Genomic DNA, 8834 nt, shown 5'->3' on the forward strand with positions numbered 1-8834 from the left:
CTGAAAATTATGCATCAAACAGTTTAATTCTTAATGGCTACAATTCATCACTAATTAATGAAGATGATAATGTTAAATCCCTCGAGGTGAGTTACGGGATTTAATAAGATTATTCTTTGAGTTTTATGTTTATTAGATAAAAGTTATAATCCAAACAAATTGGAAGCTAATTTAATAACATATGAAACAGTTGTGAAAACAAATAACGATAAATAACCAAAAATATGTAGAGATTACATTCCCCAACAAACAAATTTAAACTAAACATTCTTAACATTTGAATGTCCATATACCACTTTAGCTAACACTTCTAGCTAACACCTTTTATCAGTAAAGCATAAAACCCAAAAATTCCATCATTAAGATGAACTATTTCTACACATATCTTGAATCCTTTATTCAAATCTATCAATTTCACACAACATTCCTGAATCCCTCAGTAAACAAAGATGAAGGTTAATTAATGATGAACACGGAGGAGGAATGAAGAAGATGATACCAACAGTGGTAAGATGTTTTTAAGGTTTGAATCACCATAGAGATAAATTATCCACCAAACTTGGATTTCTTGCCCAAACCTAACCAACACTCTACTTTTTTTTTTCTTTTTCTTTTCCTTTTATAAAAGTTACATTTTACGCCGTTCCACATTATATCTATCTATAATATATATAAACAAAAACATAAAAATCCTACGTGTCGCGATGTGGTCGCTCCCCTTTTTATGAAGTCATCAGATTTACTTGATTTTTAAATGAAGGCTTCTCATTCATTTAACCCGAATTCACGGGTATGGATCTTACCAAACCCAGATATTCCTTAAACGGGTTATAACATCTCTTTAAATTAAAAATTCTTCTCATCATTGATGTGAAAATCCTGTAAAATAGGATAATACTAAAAATTATTATATGATTTTTCTTTTAAAAAATATTATTTATAATTTATAAGAAACAATTTTATAGTAAAAAAAATAAGCGGGTCTTACCAAACCCAGACAATTTTTAAACCGGGTTATAACATCTTAGTTATTTGTGAAACCTTTTATCATCAAACTCTAAGTATATTATAAATTTCATTACGATAAATAAAATAAAACCCAAAAAAGTACATAAATATTAAAACAAGTAATGTAAAACAGCACCCGTAGTACAAGGGATAAAAACTAGTTAGTTAATATATATCAAAATTAGCCATTTGATTATTCATAGAGAAATTTTTGTTGTAAGCAATTAGGTAAAATTTCAGAATTCAGAGTGTTACATAAAAGATAAAAATCTCATAATTTAATATGCCAATGCTATTTCACAAGCTGATTCGAACTTAATATTTCAACTTGATAGGATAAACGAGTCGAGCCCTAGCCCGAGTTGGCTCAATGATGCCTTATTTCACATTACCTTAGTTTTTTATACAAACAAAATTTTAATATTCATAATTATATATATATATATATATATATATTAATTTGCAACTCTCTTTAACAAAACTGTGCTTTGAGTGTTGTACATAATGCTTTACAAATTGTTACTTTCGCTTTAATAGGTATACTCCTTTCTTCAATAGTTGTACTTCGTTGTCATCAAAGCTCACATTTGTGTTCTCCGGTAGACTCTGCCGTTAGTGAGTTAAATCTGATTTTGGGGTTTGGGACGTCCGTTGCTCCGATTTGACTGTTGCCGGGTTCCAGAAACTTATTTTGAACCCTAGGCGACGGTCGTGACGCCGACGAAGACAATGAATGACAAGGTGTTCAGACTTACTTTTTCTATGATGAGCCTCTCAGTTATCAACATGTTGGTGTTGCTTTCATTATTGTCTTGGTGTTTAAATGCTCTATATATTATCTAATTCAATACTGTTGATTGGATATTGTTTTGCTATGATTGACGGTATGCAACCATGATTTTGCAGCCATTCCGAGCCCCCATTTATAAATCTGAGTGGCACCTCTACAAATGCCATTCGGTTGCTCATCATACAACAACAACAACAAAGATATACTAAAAGGCCCTAAAAATGTTGGCAATTGTGCCGTTGATGGATATTTTGCTACTGGTATGTGTGTTGGGAGTTTGGTTCTCTTTATTTGGCACAAGGTTAATACTTCGAAACTTAATTCAACGGCTTTGATATGTGTCAAGGTATGTGGATACTATCAGTGATCAATTACTTAAATATTGCTTGAATATATTATTCATATGCAGATTACTATCATCATCGGGTTTGTGTGTAGTTTTCGGTGCTCATTAGTTGTGTGCAATAATGCGGACTTGAGCCTATTAATTCCACCTATTGAGATCGGTTTATGGCTATGATGATGGTTCGGTTTTTGAGGTAACAATGTCTGACCTGAGCCGTCTCGGGTTAACAAATTTATATGCTTTATTTTGTACATTCTAAGCGTTTACTTTTTAATTGCGTCAGCAGATTCGTGTATGGCCGTGATGATGATTCGCACTTTGGCGCGGCAACTTATGTTGCAGCCAGTGCGTCATTTTTTATTTTTCTTTAATTATTTTTGGTAATTAATTACGATTAAAAACGACACCATCAATTATGAATTAATTGCCTTGCGTTTCCGAAATAATGAGAACGAGAACTACTGTTATGACTGCACTGTTACGTGCTCTATTTAATTATTCATAACAAATTATATTATTAGTTATTTTATCATTTGTTTAGAATTAGTGTGTTAAGTAATGGGTAGTTACTCCATTATTATAGTAGAACATGGGTTAAGAAGTAGTGGGTAGTTTAGCCTTGTTTCTATTTAATAGTCATGTGTGAAGATTATGAATGAAAATGTTAAATTGATCTATGTTCTCTCTATTTTCTAATCTGGATTCTCTCTAATTTTCTTTGGTCAATCGATTATCGGTTGGAACCACATCATGCACTTAAAAGAATCATATAAGTTTGGCGTGTTTAATTAGGTTCGGTATGTCGGATTTTTTTTAATGGAGTTGAGGAAGTTAAGGTGTTGTGTACCCATGTTTCGTGTGACTTCGGGTTAGACTCATATTCTTTAAGCGTGTCTCATGTTTATAATGGTTAACATTTGAAGCTCATATGGTTTGGATGATTTTAAAAAAATTGAATTTATATTTCTTTATGCTATGATGATTGTTTGAAACCGATTTGAGCACATCAAATGCTCCTAAACCGAGTAGACAAACGCTATCTAATCATTGCAGAAACTTGAAGCTACATGGAACAGTTTTATGTACTTTCCCTTTATTATTGTTTTATGCTCTTTGTTTCCCATTTCTTTAATTATATTTTGTTTGTATCTTTGCAACAATCTATAGTTGAACACTAAAACTTTGGGAAGTTGTAAGAAGCCCCAGGCCTGAGCATTAATGGAAGTTACTGTAATGGTTATAAAAGGATGTGATGACATACATAGAGGTGCCATACACATTTTGATCTTCATTTGTTTGACAAAAAAAATGTTTATAAGCGTGTATGTTTTACATCATATTTGACATGTGATGGATTCAGTTTTACTCTGTTTTGAAAATGTATAATGATATATATATATATATATATATATATATATATATATATATATATATATATATATATATATATACATACCGGTGGTTGCGATTTTGGCAATTTAGGAAAAGCTTGCTTTGCAGCAAAGCAAAATCATGGTAGACGACTAGAAGTCTTTGGTGCATTCCAATTTCTCGAAACTTCATTTATCTTTTTTCAAAAGCCATGATCAAAATCGAGAAGATTCGATTGACTCGATCACCAAGATCTAAGCTTCAACTAAGGTTTCACAACCCCCGCAACGCGGGGGGGGGGGGGGGGGGGTGGGGGTGGTCGAAATACTAGTTATACATTAAAGTTGAAAGCATAATCAAAACATAAGTCATAATTCAAACATTATAATAAAAAAAAGCATGACATGTATTAGTATGAAGTAAACTAAGATTAAAAATAACTATAAATATTACTTTCCGAGGCCACCCATTCCAATAACAAGAAAAAAGAAAAAAAATCACCATGGGATCTTATCATAGAATAATCGATTACACAAACACATCATAATGACAATTATTATTCGGTTGCAATAAAAGAGATCTATCAAACACAACCAGATCTTATTATCAGTGAAGAAACACTAAGTGAACCCTGGACAGATTATAGATAATCTGGACAGATTATGGATAATCTGGGGGTTAAGTAATGTTTCCCACGGATGAGATCTAACTGAGAAGGCTGTTCTTCAGGAGACCTGCAAAACAAACACCGTAAGCTCGTCACTGAGAAGGGGGGGGGGGGTTCCTCCCTGTGACCACCCTCCGGCGTGAGAATCAGACTAGATTGCTCTGAATATAAGTGTATATTAAGAGATTGCTAGATAACTGGATAGCAGATGATCTTACCATTCCAAGATGTTGGAGTATTTATAGCCGAAGGTAGGTTTCCAAGCAGGTACAGCCGGCTGAATAGTATTCCTGTTCTACCAACAGTGGATTATGCACAGGCCATACTGGTTGGTGGATAAGTTACGGCCAACAGTAACAAAGTCGGCTGCACTATTCCACCAACTGTAGATTATGCACGTCCCACCTACTGTGGATTATACGCAGGCCATGCTGGTTGGTGAATAGGTTACGGCCAACAGTAACACTATTCTACCAACTGTAGGCTACGTACGCCCGTCAGTAAGAGTTGGTGAGTAGGCAGCGGCTAATAGTGACAAACAGTACTAGAGGGTGCTCCTCCTCGTACTGTTGTCGGTGAGCTGTCACCCTGTGATTGGCTCATGGGTTGTTCTGGTCAGATCGTCTGTCATATCCATACCTTGGTAGGTATAGTACAAAAGATCTTTCAGAATCATACGGACTGGCTCATTTTGGCGGGATTGTTCCCGCCTTGCTCATTCCTTCATGTGACTACTGAAGTAGCTATCGCCTTGTGCGTGTAGCCCTGCTGTCTGCGGGTAGCCTTCCCTGATGGCTTGTATCCGCAATTGCGGGGACAGGCGGGGTACTTCACCATTGGGAGGCTTTCCATGCGTGTACAGCTTGCGTACTGCGCGTAAGATTCTATGAGCATGGTGGGTCCTGCGGGAGCAGAAGGCCTTTGCGCAGACGTCCCTATTCAAGGTGAGTCTTGCGGGACCAACTGGTCTCTGCTGGGACCTACCTCTTCAATCAGTTAAAGAAATACTTGAATTATTCACATCCAAATGACAACAATATTAAAAAAAAAACCACATATGCGCTTTATATAACTATAGAAATGACCTTTTTATTCTTATTCAAAAAAATTCTAGCAACACCTTTGTTTTTTCACCCTTTACAATTAAACTAAAATCGTCAATATGCGCAGGAGCTTGATCCTAAAAACATAGGCGCAATGACACGAGCCGAGCTTGAGGTTGGGCTCGACACTTTTGCACCCCTAAAAATGTGGAAAAAAACTTACAATGTATTTTGTAAAGTTTTCAATTCTTCGACCACCCATCACTGTTGCTACAGGTTGTTGTTTCACAGCTTCCTTAGACTAAGGGGTGTGGGGGCTCTAGTGGGGGCTCCAGCAGAGCCAAGAACCAATAATATTATAACGTGTGGCAGAGAGAGAAACTGGATAAGGGGGGTGTTGGTAGCGCCCCTCTAGCGCCTGGTGTGGGTAGCGCCCCTCTAGCGCCCCACATCCTCTCTCTCTTCTCCCTCTACCATGCTCACGGGTGGTGTTTGCGCCTCGGTAGCGCCCCCTCTAGCGCCCCTTTGGTGTGGTACTAGCGCCTGGGGGCGCGAGCGGAGGGGCTCTAGCGCCCCCTTTGAAGCCCCCACACCCCTCAGTTACTGAGGGGTGTGGGGGCTTCAAAGGGGGCGCTAGAGCACCTCCGCTCGCGCTCCCAGGCGCTAGTACCACACCAAAGGGACGCTAGAGGGGGAGGGGTGTGGGGGCTTCAAAGGGGGCGCTAGAGCCCCTCCGCTCGCGCCCCCAGGCGCTAGTACCACACCAAAGGGGCGCTAGAGGGGGCGCTACCGAGGCGCAAACACCACCCGTGAGCATGGTAGCGGGAGAAGAGAGAGAGGATGTGGGGCGCTAGCGGGGCGCTAGAGGGGCGCTACCCACACCAGGGGCAGGCGCTAGAGGGGCGCTACCAACACCCCCCTTATCCAGTTTCTCTCTCTGCCACACGTCATAATATTATTGGTTCTTGGCTCTGCTGGAGCCCCCACTAGAGCCCCCACACCCCTTAGTCTAAGAGCTTCCTCATCACGACGTGGTAGGACCCACTCGTACCAATGAATTATGGCAACGAGTTTGACAGTATGACATTTACATTCCCCTTTTTGGAAATTATATAAGTAGTTTGCAGCAGAATAAACAAGACATTCATTGTTCTCAGTAACGTACTTAAAAGCCTTTTCAATGTGGCTATCCTCAGCTCCATGATTATTTTGAGCGCAGTCTATTAAGTGTTAAAACCTGGTTAATTTATTTCCATTGATATCGATTTGAATGGCAGATTCAATAGCAACTATAGTTGAAAAAAACCAGCAAACACCTACATATTAACGATAAGAGAGTTTTTGGAGGGTTTAAACGTTAACTAATAAGATTTACTTACTTCCATGTTGGGATTGTAACGGAGAAGTGACAGAACCTTCAATTTCCCAACTAAATTCGAAATCCTTGCCTTGATTTTTAGCATCGACATAAATCGCCATTATAAAGAGTCGACTGTTTGGAAAGTCTGATGAAATAAGGTTTAAGATTTTTAACTTTAGAGTAATGTCAAAAACGTCCCTCATGTTTGAACAACAATGCAACTTTCATCCAAAAAAAAAATTATGCATCTAGATTTCCCATTTATTGCTAATTGTGTTCAAATCATTAACTTCGTTAGTTTTAATCGTTGATATTTGGTATTTTTACTTATTTATTCATTATCTTCATCAAACATCGCCTATCCATACCCCACCTTACTCCTTAGCCAGACACCCCTACGACCACGCTCCACCACCATCATCATTTTCTTTTTCAACCATACTCATTTTCTTACAAAGCAATCCAATTGCCAATATAGCTATTTGATCTAATTTGTTCTTGATTTGATCCGTAGCTACAATCATCAATACAAGATATATAACCGACCTAATCACCCCGTCAGGAACAGAGAGTAATAGTCGTCGAAAACCCTAAAATCGATTCCCCTAAAACCATCCATGCAAAACCCGTTCACAAATCAATGTTTTTATGGTTTGAATTACCAAAAGATAGATTATCCACCAAAACTTGGATTTCTTGATAATCTTCTATGTATCGTTTTATCATGTCTCTAAGAGAGTTAAACCCTGAAAAAAAGAAGACCAGAAAAGGGTTTAAGCCCAAAAAATATACTTTTTAATATTATTTGTTTTGCTACTTATAAATGTATTTAATATTTCTTGGATTTAATCAATATGACCATCTTAGCCTAACACATTTACTTTAACGAAACTTAAAATAACTATGAACTGGTTGATTTTTTTTTTATTTTTTTATTATTTTTTTGAACAGCAAATTTATTTCCAAACAAAATCCCAATAACCTTACACTTACACCACACCACACCACACCACACCACACCACACCACTAATTAGATCATGGGTATGGGCTGGTTGACTTGATTAGATGCAGTTTGAATTATAGATGTTAAAAAATTTCCTAATAATTGACATAATCAATTTTTTATACCCTTTTAAATTTCCTTCTCTTCACATACACTATATTTAACTTCATACTTGTTTCTTATAAAATTACAATATATTAGAATTTTGTCTAAAAACAACTAATTTATTTTTATGTAGAGATGAAATCGGTATATTACTTGTATAAAGTATTCATACCGAAAATCAATAAAAAGGAGTACCGAGTACCATACCGAATTTATTGGTAGGGTGCAGGTACTTCAATATGATACCCGCTTTTTACTGCTTCATTTTTTTCTATTTTCTCAAATCTCCCATACCCATACTGATATGAATAACAAATTATTTGAATCGGTATGAGTACCGGTATGCGAAGAGTACCAAATTGGTTTAATACCGCCTACAAGTATGATACAGACATTACTAATACCACAATTAAGCCTCCTTGTTTTATGATTTGAAAAGTCCCTTTTAAATATATATTAAACTAGTTGTTTGACCCGCCGGGGTGCGGTGTATTTTTTACTCCGCCAGTGGGATGCTGTGTATTTTTTTCCTAGATTTCTTTGTGTAGGAAGGTTCACAATACTAAATGTTAGATATAGGCTGCATATAAAGCGGTCACATATGTGTTAATGATTAGCAAGAAGATTCTATTAATTGGTATCGGTTTCTCATGTTAATAATAAATACTTGACTAAATCTGAATAACATTCTTTATCTTGTTAATCCACAAACACCAAAGTTTAGTAATATAAACTGACACCATACACATTCATGTTTCCTTACTTTAATCATGCAGGCAATCATGTATTTCTGATAATAGTTTCTTAACTCGTATATCTTTGACTTTAGCTGCTGAAGTGTAAATTTGACAGCTTTAATCTTTTACAAATTAATCTAGAAGCTTGTTCGACTTAAGCTTCAGGATGTCAACTATTATGGTTGATCCCAAAAGTAAAACCTGCCTTATGGCTGTCTTCAGGGCATCAGAAGGATTGATAGAATTAAAAAATGTCTTTGGAATCTTCAAATTTGACCCATCTCAACCTGTGAAATAAATCTCAATTAGCAACACGATTAACATTAAGATGCAATAAAAATCTCGTCATCACTAAAATGCCCCTTTAGCGAATTGAAATGCAAGTTGATGTTTTTGACCTTCT

The sequence above is a fragment of the Bidens hawaiensis genome, unplaced genomic scaffold (genome assembly GCF_021521415.1).
Source record: "Bidens hawaiensis isolate Kalapana, Puna unplaced genomic scaffold, B.hawaiensis_p1.1 tig00012141_1, whole genome shotgun sequence".
Classification (NCBI taxonomy): domain Eukaryota; kingdom Viridiplantae; phylum Streptophyta; class Magnoliopsida; order Asterales; family Asteraceae; genus Bidens; species Bidens hawaiensis.